This window comes from Nycticebus coucang, chromosome 5, assembly GCF_027406575.1.
Source record: "Nycticebus coucang isolate mNycCou1 chromosome 5, mNycCou1.pri, whole genome shotgun sequence".
Taxonomy (NCBI): domain Eukaryota; kingdom Metazoa; phylum Chordata; class Mammalia; order Primates; family Lorisidae; genus Nycticebus; species Nycticebus coucang.
In genome coordinates, this window is record NC_069784.1 from 56,173,116 (window position 1) to 56,187,758 (window position 14,643).

Consider the following 14,643-nt stretch of genomic DNA (forward strand, 5'->3'; position numbering starts at 1 on the left):
ACCCTTAACAAACATGAAGTGACCATTCTTATTCTTCCTTACTTTTGTTAGTTTAAAGCCTATTGTATCTGCAAATAGAATTGCAAGACCTGCTTTTTTTCTGATTTTCATTTGCCTGAAATATGGACGACCATCCTTCACCCTGAGTCTATATTTATCTTTTAAGGTAAGATAGATTCTTGTATGCCGAAAATACCTGGCCTGAGTTTTTGTATCCAGTCAGCCAACCTGTGCCCCTTTAGAGGACAGTTTAAGCCATTCACATTAACGGAGAATATTGATAAACTTGGTAAAATTTTGGGTTCGAGTTTTTTGAAAGTCCAGTGGACATTTTTAATCCTTTCACCACTGTGGAAGTTGGAGTTTGGTCAAAAGTTTCTGAGTGAGTTTACTTTTGTGGTAGAGGATTGTGCCGGTCATTATGGAGGATAGGTCTGAGAATATCCTGAAGAGCTGGTTTAGTTATGGCAAATTTCTTCAACATGTGAATGTCATTAAAGTATTTAATTTCTCCATCATAAATGAAACTCAGTTTAGCTGGATACAGGATCCTGGGTTGAAAGTTATTTTGTTTTAGGAGATTAAAAATCGATGACCACCCTCTTCAGGCTTGAAAGGTTTCAGCAGAGAGGTCTGCAGTTCTTCTAATATTCTTCCCTTTGTAGGTTATGGTTTTCTTACATCTGGCTGCTTTCAGAATTTTTTCCTTCATATTAACTTTAGTGAAGTTAATTATGATATGCCTGGGGGATGTCTTATTCAGGTTGAGTCGTGCTGGGGTTCTGAAACTGTCTGCTATCTGAATTTCAGAATCTCTTGGCATGTCTGGAAAATTCTCTTTTATAATTTCAGGGAGAAGAGCCTCTGTGCCTTGCAAAGCCACTTCATTGCTTTCAGGGATTCCTATGAGGTGGGTATTAGCCTTCTTCGAATTATCCCAGAGCACTCTGAGATAATTTTTGCTCTCCATTTCTCTTCCTCTTTGAGAGTTTGGGAGCGTTCAAAAGGTGTGTCTTCAATGTCATAAATCCTTTCTTCTGCCTGCTCCACTCTGTTACTGAGGGATTCTACTGTATTTTTCAGATCTTTGAGGGCTGCAAATTCTTGCCTCTATGTGTCACAATCTTTGGTGATCTTGTATTTAAATTCGTTGAATTCTTGAGACAACTTTTGAATTGCTCCAGTTCCCACTTTTCCTTCATTCTTTTAACCTTGTTTGCAATCCAAACTCTGAACTCGATTTCTGACATCTTGGCCATCTGTTTATGAATGGGATCTTCAGTTACGTCTGCCATATCTTTCCTTGAGGGGGTTGATCTATTTTGATTGTTTATCTTACCACTTTTTCTTTCCACTGATTTCACCCCATGATTATTTTACACCGTTTGACTAGATGAGGTGACAAAGAAAAGTTGGGTTCAGGGCTCCAGGAGTAGTGATTAACCAGCCCTTTGCCCAAAATCTGGGATTGGTGTCTGTACCTTCTCCCCTAGAGCTTTGCCAAGGACCCGTGCAGTGCTACGGCCTGAGAAACTGGGGACCTGCTTGGTGTGGTGGGACTAAGTGGCTCTGTCTTGTTTTCAGCTGGTCTCTGTCCGAACCTAGTGAACCAGTTAGTCTGGGCAAAGTCTCAGCTGTGTAGAAATACTAGCCATTAAGTTACCCCGCCCCCCCCACAGGCAACAATTGGAAAAGGAAAATCAAACCTTCCTACAACCACACACCCAGGGTACCACTTGGATAGTCCTCGGGTGATTGGCCCAGTTCAAGAGGTCCAAATTAATTGTCTCAGTCAGCACCTATCTTAGGTGGGAGAGTTTAAAAGGTTTCTGGCAACTAGATTGCAGGGGTCTGCTGACAAGTCAACTCAAATATGACTTTCTCCGGTGCTCTGTGAGGTCAGGAGACCCCACCCAGCAAATGGATTCATCTGGGAAGGTTGTTGCCTCCTTCCCCACCTTGCACCTCTGTCACACCCGGTCACTGATAACCCTGCAGGGCGGTGACTCAGTTGCCTCCAATGAGCAGATACTCCCGGGGTTTGCACCTGCCTCAATCACAGTGAGATCTATGTCTCCTCAGCCAGGCCACTGCTCTCTGCCACTATCTGGCAGGGGGAGGTGAGGCCTGACAACCTCAGTTGCTTAATGGAGGCTGAGGCTGTTCACTCAGTTTCAGCCCCGGCCCTGATTGATGTTACTGACAGAACAGAACAACTTTGCAGAATTTGTTTCTGTCCTGGCTATATTCCCACTGCAGAAGAGATGCTGTTAGAGTTCACAGAACCTGTGCCTCAGGCCCTGTCAGTGCCACTGCCTGGTCTCGGTTGCCGTTTGTATTCATGGCATGGTTAGTTGTCTGTTCCAGCCTCTGGCTGCCCTCCTTTGTCTCAACTAATAATCCCCTGAGGGCCGTACATCCCAGGCTCAGTAAAGCTGTCCTCTGGGTGAGCCCCACCCTGGGAATCTGCTGGTTCTGCACGTGCGTATTCTAGTCCCTGTGCTCTGCCTAGTGTGGTACTGCCTCAGGCAAAACCTTTATTCCAGGGCCTGTTTTTCAGTCCCAGATCTGTTCTGCTAGTGGCTGCCATCGGAGAAGATACCCTGCCCCCTCTGGTTGCCCAGAGGGACAGGGGGTGTGAGTCTAGGATATCCAGGGGTAAGCCCTATTGTTGCTGAAGTGGCTGCTGCTCTGTGCTGCAGGGCACTGCTGCTCTTGTGTGGTTCCCTGTCAGCCAACCATCCTCTCCTCACTCCCATGCCACAGAATCAGCACTGACCACCAGCAGTCCATGCCCTGTCCACACCTCTCGAGAAAATACCCAAGGATCTGGACTCCTGGGACACAGGCTTCCAGACCTCAGAGTGAGAGTGGAGGGGAGTTCTGGGTGCTCAGAATTGCAGGTAGAGAATTATACAGTTTTATACAGTTTTATGCCTGGCAGGAGAGCACCATGGCATTCTAGTAGGGGAAGTAGTTCCAGTTTTTAGAGGGTCTCTCCCGTGGGATATAATGAAAGCACTTTTGGACTCTGCTCTCTTGTTTGTATGGAGTACTCTGAGCCATTCTCATTGGGGAGGGGACTTCTGTCCACTTGGCGATGGATTTTGTACCTTTTGTTTGTATCCTTGGGGTGGCAGCTCGCCTCAGCAGGGTTGATGTGTGTTCTTCAACCTTCTGTCTTTGTGCAGCTCTAATTCACCAGGTTACTTGCTAAATTTCTGTCCTTACTTTCCTTCTGGACAGGAGCCTTTGTGGAAAGCTGGCTTCAGTTAGCCACCTTGACTCCGCCCCAGAAAAAGATTTTTAAATGAAGATTGGAAATTGTGATATTATCTTGTTTCTGCTAAAGGTAAGATGATTTGCTTGCTTTGTGATACAGCAATATCAAATATCAATATCAGTAACAAGTATTATTAAATATATTTGAACAAATGCACATGTCAGTTTCATGACATGCTAAAGTGAAACAATGAGGTAATCAGTGTGAATCTAAAGTGCACTGGCTATGGCAGGGACAGGTATTAGGCAAATTTTGTCTCTATGAGAACAGATAGTTAAAGTTTATAAAGAGCAGAATCAGCAATGTGAATTATTGAACGATTTCTATAGGAATGCAACATTCTTGTGTGCCATCAAATAAATGACTTGAATTATTTCTTTGTAAGGTAAAACTTATAGTATGCCATATGGTATGTGGCAAAAATTCCAAGCATTTCAAAAATGTTATCTTTTTCAAAATACTGTTTCTTCCAAAGGAAATTTTGGATGAACACTTTCTCTAGTTAGCAAAGATCATTGATAAGCAGGATGATATATATGAATCACTTGAAGAATATGCAGCTGTTACAGCCCTATTAATTGGAGAATATAATGAAAGATTCAATGACTTTGAGAATGATGACATTACACTCAAATGAGCATTTCAGCCTTACCTAGTTGATATCACCAAGGCACCTAAAGATGACAGGTTAGTCATGGAAGGTAAGAAAGATCTAGCTGAGATATGGTAAAATGGAGTAAAATACCCATGTGTTTGGCAACACACCTGAAAAATGCTTTCTTGCTTCATAACCACTTATTGCTGTAAATCTACATTCTCCTACTTAACCGAAATCAAGATGCACTTGAGGTCACAAATGACTGATACCCATTTAGAGGATCAACTGAAACTACTGATCTCCATTTTGAAACCCAATAATCAAATCCTTTCCAATAAAAAGCAGACACAATAAAGTCATTAAAAAGTTAATTAACTTCAAAATTAACAAAGATGGTGGCCAAGTAACAGCTTCCCTGCAACTGGGCATGGTGACTCTGGGGAGATAAGAATCTAGGCATCTCTGGCTGGTGGGATCTGCCTATAATCATCCCTTTGAGGATACAGGGAGTCAGCAAGGGACTTCTGGACCCCAAGAGGAGGACAAAAACAGTAGAAAACTGGCAAGTGGTTGCGTGTGTTCAATCAACTTAATCCTGCCAGCAACTGTAAGTACAAGCAGCAGTGAGACTGCAAACCAGAAAGTCCTTACCTGTGAACTGTTTTGGTGTTTTTGGACTTGGCACTCAGTTGAACTGCCTTGGGGAGAGCTTGAGCAGGAGTGCAGAGAACTTTGGGCATTGTCTAGGGCCCCAGACTGAGCCACTGAGCCGGACAGAGCTAATAGTATTTGGCTGTGGGCCACAGGGAGCCATTGTGAGAGAACTGCCTGGCAAGCTCCACCCTCAGGGTCGCAGAGCAAGGATCAGGCAGGAGCTAGTAACCTAGTGACTGAGCAGCCTAAAGGTGGGGATGAGCTGCCTTACAGCCTTAACCCTTAGGGGCAGAGTGAGACTGGTTTTGGCACACTGAAGCCTTGGCTGTTGCCCTGGGTGGAGTGCTGTGGCATCACAGCTCACAGTAACCACAAACTCCTGGGCTTGGCACTGCCCGAACCTGCATAAGAGCTGTGCTGCGACACACGACTCTCGACTCATGCCCGCCGGGCCTCCGCATGCCCTGACCATGAACTGTGGGAGCTGCGCAACCCGTGTCCTCCCTCCTGTACCCTGCCTGCCCCCACACTGGCACGCTCATCTGGCCAGAAACACTGATAACCACGTGCCTTCTGGAGCCCTCCCTGCTACTGCGCAGAGCCCTTCTCCTGGCCAGAGACTGCTGGAGGCTTGGGCTCACTGTTTCAAAGTCACAGGGCGCCAGGCACTCCCAGAATCATACGCACCACCTCCCGCCCTGTTGCTGGATCCTCGTGTGTCACATGCCAGAGCTGCTTCAACAACAAGAACTCCCTAGCTGGGGCATCCCTAGAGGAATGACACAGGGTCACTCCCTACAAAGATCTGGCAACAATAGAGTGATCCCGCTGGGGTCTCATCTTGGAGAGACACCTCTCCAACTCTGAGGATGGCCAGAGGGTAGGTGAAAAACAAGCATGAGGCGAAATCAACAGAAAAACTCTGGCAATATGAATAATCAGAGTAGATCAACTCCCCCAAGGATCAATGGGGCAGACACAGCACAAGATCCCACGCACAAACAAATAGCTGAGATGTCAGAAATTGAATTCAGAATCTGGATAACAAATGAGATTGAATTAGAATTCCAAGCAATAACCCAGAAGATATCTCAAGAATTCAATGAATTCAAAGACCAAATGACCAAAGATTTTGACACATTGAAACACGAAGTTACAGCCCTCAAAGATCTGAGAAACACAGTAGAATCCCTCAGTAACATAATGGAGCAAGCAGAAGAAAGGATTTCTGACATTGAAGACAAAGCTTTTGAATGCTCCCAAACTCTCAAAGAGGAAGAGAAATGGAGGGCAAAAACAGATCACTCTCTGAGAGAGCTCTGGGATAATTAGAAGAAAACCAATATTCATCTTATAGGGATCCCCAAAAGCGATGAAGTGGCTTCACAAGGCAAGGAGTCTCTTCTCCATGAGATTATGAATGAGAACTTTCCAGACATGCCAAGAGATTCTGAAATTCAGATAGCAGACAGTTTCAGAACTCCAGCACAACGCAACCTGAATAAGACATCTCCTAATATCCCCCATTAAGACACATCATAATCAATTTCACTAAAGTTAATATCAAGGAGAAAATTCTGAAAGCAGCCAGACGACAAAAAACTGTCACCTACAAGGGGAAGAATATTAGAATAACTGCAGATCTCTCTCTGCTGAAACCTTTCAAGCTACAAGAGAATGGTCATCAACTTTTAATCTCCTAAAACAAAATAACTTTCAACCCAGAATCCTGTACCCAGCTAAACTGAGTTTCACTTATGACGGAGAAATTAAATATTTCAATGACATTCACATGTTGAAGAAATTTGCCATAAATAAACCAGCTCTTCAGGATATTCTCAGACCTATCCTCCATAAAGACCAGTGTAAAAGTAAACCACAAAAAAAGACCACCACAAACGTAAACCCACCTAGAAAATTTTGATCAAATTCAAACTTCCACAGTCGCAAAAGGATTAAAAATGTCCACCGGACTCTTGAAAGTCTTATCAATGTTCTCAATTAATGTGAATGGTTTAAATTGTCCTCTAAAGAGGCACAGGTTGGCTGACTGAATACAAAAACTCAAGCCAGATATCTGCTGCATACAAGAATTGCATCTTACATTAAAAGACAAATATAGACTAAAGGTGAAGGGACGATCATCTATATTCCAGGCAAATGGAAAGCAGAAAAAAGCAGGCATTTGCAATCCTATTTGGAGACGCAATAGGCTTTAAACCAACCAAAATAAGGAAGGATAAGGATGGATACCTTATATTTGTTAAAGGCAATACTCAATATGATGAGATCTCAATTATTAATATTTATGCACCCAACCAGAACGCACCTCAATTTATAAGAGAAACTCTAACAGACCTGAGCAACTTGATTTCCTCCAGTTCCATAGTAGTTGGAGATTTTAACGCCCCTTTAGCAGTGCTGGATAGATCCTCCAAAAAGAAGCTAAGCAAGAAATTTTACATTTAAACGTAACCATTGAACATCTGGACATAACAGACATCTACAGAACATTTCATCCCAACAAAACTGAATACACATTCTTCTCATCAGCCCATGGAACATTCTCCAAAATTGACCACATCCTAGGCCACAAATCTAACCTCAGTAAATTTATAAAAATAGAAATTATTCCTTGCATCTTCTCAGACCATCATGGAATAAAAGTTGAACTTAATAACAACAGGAACCTGCATAAACATACAAAAACATGGAAGCTAAACAACTTTATGTTGAAGGACAGATGGGTTATAGACAAGATTAAGAAGGAGATCACCAAATTTTTGCAACAAAAGAATAATCAAGACATGAACTATCAGAACCTCTGGGATACTGCAAAGGCAGTCCTAAGAGGGAAATTTTTTTTTTTTTTTTTTTTTTTATTGTTGGGGATTCATTGAGGGTACAATAAGCCAGGTTACACTGATTGCAATTGTTAGGTAAAGTCCCTCTTGCAATCATGTCTTGCCCCCATAAAGTGTGACACACACTAAGGCCCCACCCTCCTCCCTCCATCCCTCTTTCTTTTTTTTTTTTTTTTATTGTTGGGGATTCATTGAGGGTACAATAAGCCAGTTACACTGATTACAATTGTTAGGTAAAATCCCTCTTGCAATCATGTCTTACCCCCATAAAGTGTGACACACACTAAGGCCCCACCCCTCTCCCTCCATCCCTCTTTCTGCTTCCCCCCATAACCTTAATTGTCATTAATTGTCCTCATATCAAGATTGAGTACATAGGATTCATGCTTCTCCATTCTTGTGATGCTTTACTAAGAATAATGTCTTCCACTTCCATCCAGGTTAATACGAAGGATGTAAAGTCTCCATTTTTTTTAATGGCTGAATAGTATTCCATGGTATACATATACCACAGCTTGTTAATCCATTCCTGGGTTGGTGGGCATTTAGGCTGTTTCCACATTTTGGCAACGGTAAATTGAGCTGCAATAAACAGTCTAGTACAAGTGTCCTTATGATAAAAGGATTTTTTTCCTAATGGGTAGATGCCCAGTAATGGGATTGCAGGATTGAAAGGGAGGTCTAGGTTGAGTGCTTTGAGGTTACTCCAGACTTCCTTCCAGAACGGTTGTACTAGTTTGCAGTCCCACCAGCAGTGTAAAAGTGTTCCCTTCTCTCCGCATCCACGCCAGCATCTGCAATTTTGAGATTTTGTGATGTGGGCCATTCTCACTGGGGTTAGATGATATCTCAGGGTTGTTTTGATTTGCATTTCTCTAATATATAGAGATGATGAACTTTTTTTCATGTGTTTGTTAGCCATTTGTCTGTCATCTTTAGAGAAAGTTCTATTCATATCTATTGCCCATTGATATAAGGGATTGTTGGCTTTTTTCATGTGGATTAATTTGAGTTCTCTATAGATCCTGGTTATCAAGCTTTTGTCTGATTGAAAATATGCAAATATCCTTTCCCATTGTGTAGGTTGTCTCTTTGCTTTGGTTATTGTGTCCTTAGCTGTACAAAAGCTTTTCAGTTTAATGAAGTCCCATTTGTTTATTTTTGTTGTTGTTGCAATTGCCATGGCAGTCTTCTTCATGAAGTCTTCCCCCAGGCCAATATCTTCCAGTGTTTTTCCTATGCTTTCTTGGAGGATTTTTATTGTTTCATGCCTTAAGTTTAAGTCCTTTCTCCATCTTGAATCAATTTTTGTGAGTGGGGAAAGGTGTGGGTCCAGTTTCAATCTTTTACATGTAGACATCCAGTTCTCCCAACACCATTTATTGAATAGGGAGTCTTTCCCCCAAGGTAAGTTCTTGTTTGGTTTATCAAAGATTAGGTGGTTGTAAGATGTTAGTTTCATTTCTTGGTGTTCAATTCGATTCCAAGTGTCTATGTCTCTGTTTTTGTGCCAGTACCATGCTGTCTTGACCACTATTGCTTTGTAGTACAGACTAAAATCTGGTATGCTGATGCCCCCAGCTTTATTTTTGTTACTAAGAACTGCCTTAGCTATACGGGGTTTTTTCCGGTTCCATACAAAACGCAGAATCATTTTTTCCAAATCTTGAAAGTACGATGTAGGTACTTTGATAGGAATGGCATTGAATAGGTAGATTGCTTTGGGAAGTATAGACATTTTAACAATGTTGGTTCTTCCCATCCATGAGCATGGTATGTTCTTCCATTTGTTAATATCCTCTGCTATTTCCTTTCTGAGGATTTCATAGTTTTCTTTATAGAGGTCCTTCACCTCCTTCGTTAGGTATATTCCTAGGTATTTCATTTTCTTTGAAACTATGGTGAAGGGAGTTGTGTTATTAATTAGCTTCTCATCTTGACTGTTATTGGTGTATACAAAGGCTACTGACTTGTGGACATTGATTTTATATCCTGAAACACTACTGTATTTTTTGATGACTTCTAGGAGTCTTGTGGTTGAGTCTTTGGGGTTCTCTCAGTATAAGATCATGTCGTCAGCAAAGAGGGAGAGTTTGACCTCCTCTGCTCCCATTTGGATTCCCTTTATTTCCTTGTCTTGCCCAATTGTATTGGCTAGAACTTCCAGCACTATGTTGAATAGTAAAGGTGACAGAGGACAACCTTGTCTGGTTCCAGTTCTAAGAGAAAAAGCTTTCAGTTTTACTCCATTCAGTAAAATATTAGCTGTGGGTTTGTCATAGATAGCTTCAATCAGTTTTAGAAATGTGCCACCTATGCCTATACTCTTCAGTGTTCTAATTAGAAAAGGATGCTGGATTTTATCAAATGCTTTTTCTGCATCTATTGAGAGGATCATATGATCTTTATTTTTGCCTCTGTTAATATGGTGGATAACGTTTATGGACTTGCGTATGTTAAACCAGCCTTGCATCCCTGGGATGAAGCCTACTTGATCATGATGAATGACTTTTTTGATGATAAGCTGTAATCTATTGGCTAGGATTTTGTTGAGAATTTTTCCATCTATATTCATGAGTGAGATTGGTCTGAAATTCTCCTTTTTGCTTGTGTCTTTTCCTGGTTTTGGTATCAGGGTGATGTTTGCTTCATAGAATGTGTTGGGGAAGATTCCTTCTTCCTCAGTTTTTTGGAATAATTTCTGCAGTACAGGAATAAGCTCTTCCTTGAAGGTTTGACAGAATTCTGGAGTGAAGCCATCTGGACCTGGGCATTTTTTAGTTGGAAGCTTTTTTATTGTTTCTTTGATCTCAGTGCTTGAAATTGGTCTGTTCAGGAGGTCTATTTCTTCCTGGCTAAGTCTAGGGAGAGGGTGTGATTCCAAATATTGATCCATTTCCTTCACTTTGTCAAATTTCTGGGCATAGAGTTTCTGGTAGTATTCAGAGATGATCTCTTGTATCTCTGTGGGATCAGTTGTTATTTCCCCTTTATCGTTTCTGATTGAGGTTATTAGAGATTTTACTTTTCTATTTCTAGTTAGTCTGGCCAATGGTTTATCTATTTTATTTATTTTTTCAAAAAACCAACTCCTTGTTTCATTAATTTTCTGAATGATTCTTTTGTTTTCAATTTCATTGATCTCTGATTTGATTTTGGATATTTCTTTTCTTCTACTGAGTTTAGGCTTAGATTGTTCTTCTTTTTCCAATTCCATAAGATCTCTTGTGAGATTGTTGATGTGCTCTCTTTCTGTTTTTTGAATGTAGGCATCTAAAGCGATGAATTTTCCTCTCAAAACTGCTTTTGCAGTATCCCACAGGTTTTGGTAGCTTGGACTTCATTGTTGTTATGCTCAAGGAAGTTAATGATTTCCTGTTTTATTTCTTCCTTCACCCATCTGTTATTCAACAGAAGATTGTTTAATTTCCATGCCTTTGGGTGGGGTCGAGCATTTTTGTTAGAGTTGAGTTCCACCTTTAGTGCCTTATGGTCTGAAAAGATACAAGGTAAAATTTCAATTCTTTTGATTCTGTTGATATTTGTTTTGTGTCCCAGGATATGATCAATTTTGGAGAATGTTCCATGGGGTGATGAGAAGAATGTATATTCTTTATCTTTGGGGTGGAGTGTTCTATATACGTCTATCAAGCATAGTTGTTCTAGGGTCTCATTTAAATCTCTTACATCTTTGTTTAATTTCTGTTTAGAGGATCTGTCCAGCTCTGTAAGAGGTGTGTTAAAGTCCCCTGTTATGATGGTATTATCAGATATCATATTGCTCAGACTGAGTAAGGTCTGCTTCAAGAATCTGGGAGCATTTAAATTGGGTGCATAAATATTTAGAATTGAAATGTCTTCTTTTTGTATTTTTCCCTTGACCAATATAAAGTGACCATCTTTGTCTTTTTTGGCTTTAGTTGCTTTAAATCCACATGTATCTGAAAATAAGATTGCAACTCCTCTTTTCTTCTGAATTCCATTTGCCTGAAAAATTGTCTTCCAACCCTTGACTCGGAGCTTTAATTTGTCTTTTGAAGCCAGGTGTGTTTCTTGCAGACAGCAAATGGATGGCTTGTGTTTTTTAATCCAGTCAGCCAATCTGTGTCTCTTCAGTGGGGAATTCAAGCCATTAACATTTATTGAGATAATTGATAAGTGTGGTAGTATTCTATTCGTCTTATTTGGTGAGAGTCCATTGCTTAGTTTTATCTTTTGCATCAGTGTGGAGGTTAGGTTCTGTCCTTTGATTTCTGAGTTCTTACTTTGCTGCTGATCCATTGTGGTGGTCAGTGTGCAGAACAGGTTGAAGTATTTCCTGTAGAGCTGGTCTTGTTGTGGCAAATTTCCTCAATGTTTGTATATCCGTAAATGATTTGATTTCTCCGTTCATTTTGAAGCTTAGCTTAGCAGGGTACAGAATTCTGGGCTGAAAATTGTTCTGTTTAAGTAGATTAAAGGTAGATGACCATTGTCTTCTTGCTTGGAAATTTTCATTAGAGAAGTCTGCGGTAACTCTGATGGATTTGCCCCTGTAGGTCAACTGGAGCTTATTCCTGGCAGCTTGCAGAATCTTTTCTTTTGTCTTGACTTTGGACAGGTTCATCACAATGTGTCTTGGAGAAGCTCGGTTAGAGTTGAGGCGACCCGGGGTCCGATATCCCTCTGAAAGCAGTGTGTCAGAATCTTTGGTGATGTTTGGGAAATTTTCTTTTATAATATTCTCTAGTATGGCTTCCATTCCTCTGGGGCATTCTTCTTCCCCTTCTGGAATTCCTATAACTCGTATGTTGGAACGCTTCATAAAGTCCCATAATTCTGACAGTGAACGTTCTGCTTTCTCTCTCTTCTTTTCTGCCTCTTTTACTGTCTGAGTTATCTCGAAAACTTTGTCTTCTACCTCTGAAATTCTTTCTTCTGCATGGTCTAACCTGTTGCTGATACTTTCCATTGCATCCTTAAGTTCCCTAATTGACTGTTTCAGTTCCTTCAGGTCTGCTAAATCCTTTTTATATTCTTCATATCGTTCATCTCTTATTTGATTCTGTTTTTGGATTTCCTTTTGGTTATTTTCCACTTTATTAGCAATTTCCTTCATTGTTTCCATCATTTCTTTCATTGTTTTCAACATGTGTATTCTAAATTCCCTTTCTGTCATTCGTAACATTTCTATACTGGTGGAATCATCTGCAGTAGCTACCTCATGGTCCCTTGGTGGGGTTGTTCTAGACTGGTTCTTCATGTTGCCTGGAGTTTTCTGCTGATTCTTCCTCATGAGTGATTTCTTTTATCTGTTTCCTTGCCCTAATTTTCCTTTCACTTCCTCTTGCTCTTTAAGTTCTAGTGCCTGTGGACTAAGGGTTACAGGACCAGAAGGGTGAGAAGGTTGAAGAGCAAAAAAAGGTGGATGAAAGAAAGGAGGACCGAGTGATACGAGAAAAGAAAGATAGAGAAAGGAGAGGGGGTGGGTATAAGGAATAGTGACAAAAAGAAGAGAGGCACAGAAAGAGGGAGACAGGGCAATATGGGTGTACAGTAGGGTACTTTGACACAACCTTAAAAAACCCCACCTTCTGGGCGTGCCCAGTTGCGTGGTTCCCTTGAGGTCAGCAGCTCTTTGCTAACCTGGTCAGACACAGTACCCCACCTCCACCAAATAGAGAGGAAAGACAAAAATGCTATAAATCAAACCAAAACAAGCAAACAGAAAAGTTTACAGGGATAAAATTGGGTGAAAAGCCAAATTATATCGGTAGAAACACTTGCAAAAATGAAGTTGAAGTTATTAAAAAAGGCAGCAATGGGAAATTATATTTAAACTAGGAAAATTGAGAAAGAAAAAGGGATCTGTGTGGAAAAGATTGAAATTAAAAAAACAAAAGAACATCAGCAACGTCAAAATAAACAAACAAAGAAAACAACCAAACAAAAAAAAAAAAAAAGAAAAAAATACACAACCAAAAACAAAGCAGTTTGTGTATGTTATAGAATATTGTCTGGGCAACACGTGGTCTTCTGGGGTATGAGATGTTAGTCACAGTTCTGATACAACTGGAGGCTGCTGATTTCTCAAACCCCAGCAGGTAGACACCCTAAATCTCTCTTCAGCCTACTTAAAAGGCACTTTGAACTTGTAAACTTGCTGAGCAGAAGCTTTCCCAGCTTTCTCGCTGGAATCGCTGCTGAAGTGGCTATCCACTTACCCAGTGTGCCAAAACTGGTCTCACTCTGCCCCTGAGGGTTAGGGCTGCAAGGCGGCTCAGACCCCACCCTTAGGCTACTTGGTTGCTGGGTTACAAGCTGCGATCCGTTTCTAGCTCTGCGACCCTGTGGGCGGAGCTTGCCGGGGCAGATCACTGACAATGGATCCGTGTGACCCACCGCCAAACACTATTAGCTCTGTCTGGCTCAGCGGCTCAGACTGGGGCCCTGGACAACGGCCAAAGTTCTCCGCACTCCCGCTCAGGCCTTCCCCAAGGCAGTTCAACTCAGTGCCAAGTCCAAGGAAATCAAAACAGTTCACAGGTAAGGCCTTTCTGGTTTGCAGTCTCACTGCTACTGAACTTACAGTTGTGGGCGGGTTTAGACGGATTGAACACACGCGACCACTTGCCGGTTTTCCACGGTTTTAGTCCTCCTCTTGGGGTCCAGAAGTCTCTCGCTGACTCCCTGTATCCTCATAGGAGTAATGATAGGCAGTTCCCACCAGCTAGAGATGCCTGGAGTCCTATCTCCCCAGACTCACGGTGCCCAGATGCAAGGAAGCTGTTACTCGGCTGCCATCTTGCTCCGCCTCCCCTAAGAGGGAAATTTATAGCACTGCAAGCCTTCCTCAAGAAAACGGAAAGAGAGGAAATTAATAACTTAATGGGAAATCTAAAGCAACTGGAGAAGAATAACATTCTAACCCCAAGCTCAGCAGAAGAAAAGAAATAACCAAAATCAGAGCTGAATTAAATGAAATTGGAAACAAAAGTATTATACAACAGATCAATAAATCAAAAATTTGGTTTTTTGAAAAGATCAATAAAATAGAGAAATCATTGGCCAACCTAATCAGGAAACAGAGAGTAAAATCTCTAATTTCATCAATCAGAAATGGTAATGATGAAATAACAACAGACCCCTCGGAAATTCAAGAAATCGTTAACAAATACTACAAGAAACTCTACTCTCAGAAATATGAAAATCTGAATGAAATCGACCAATACCTGGAAATATGCCCCCTACGAAGACTTAGCCAG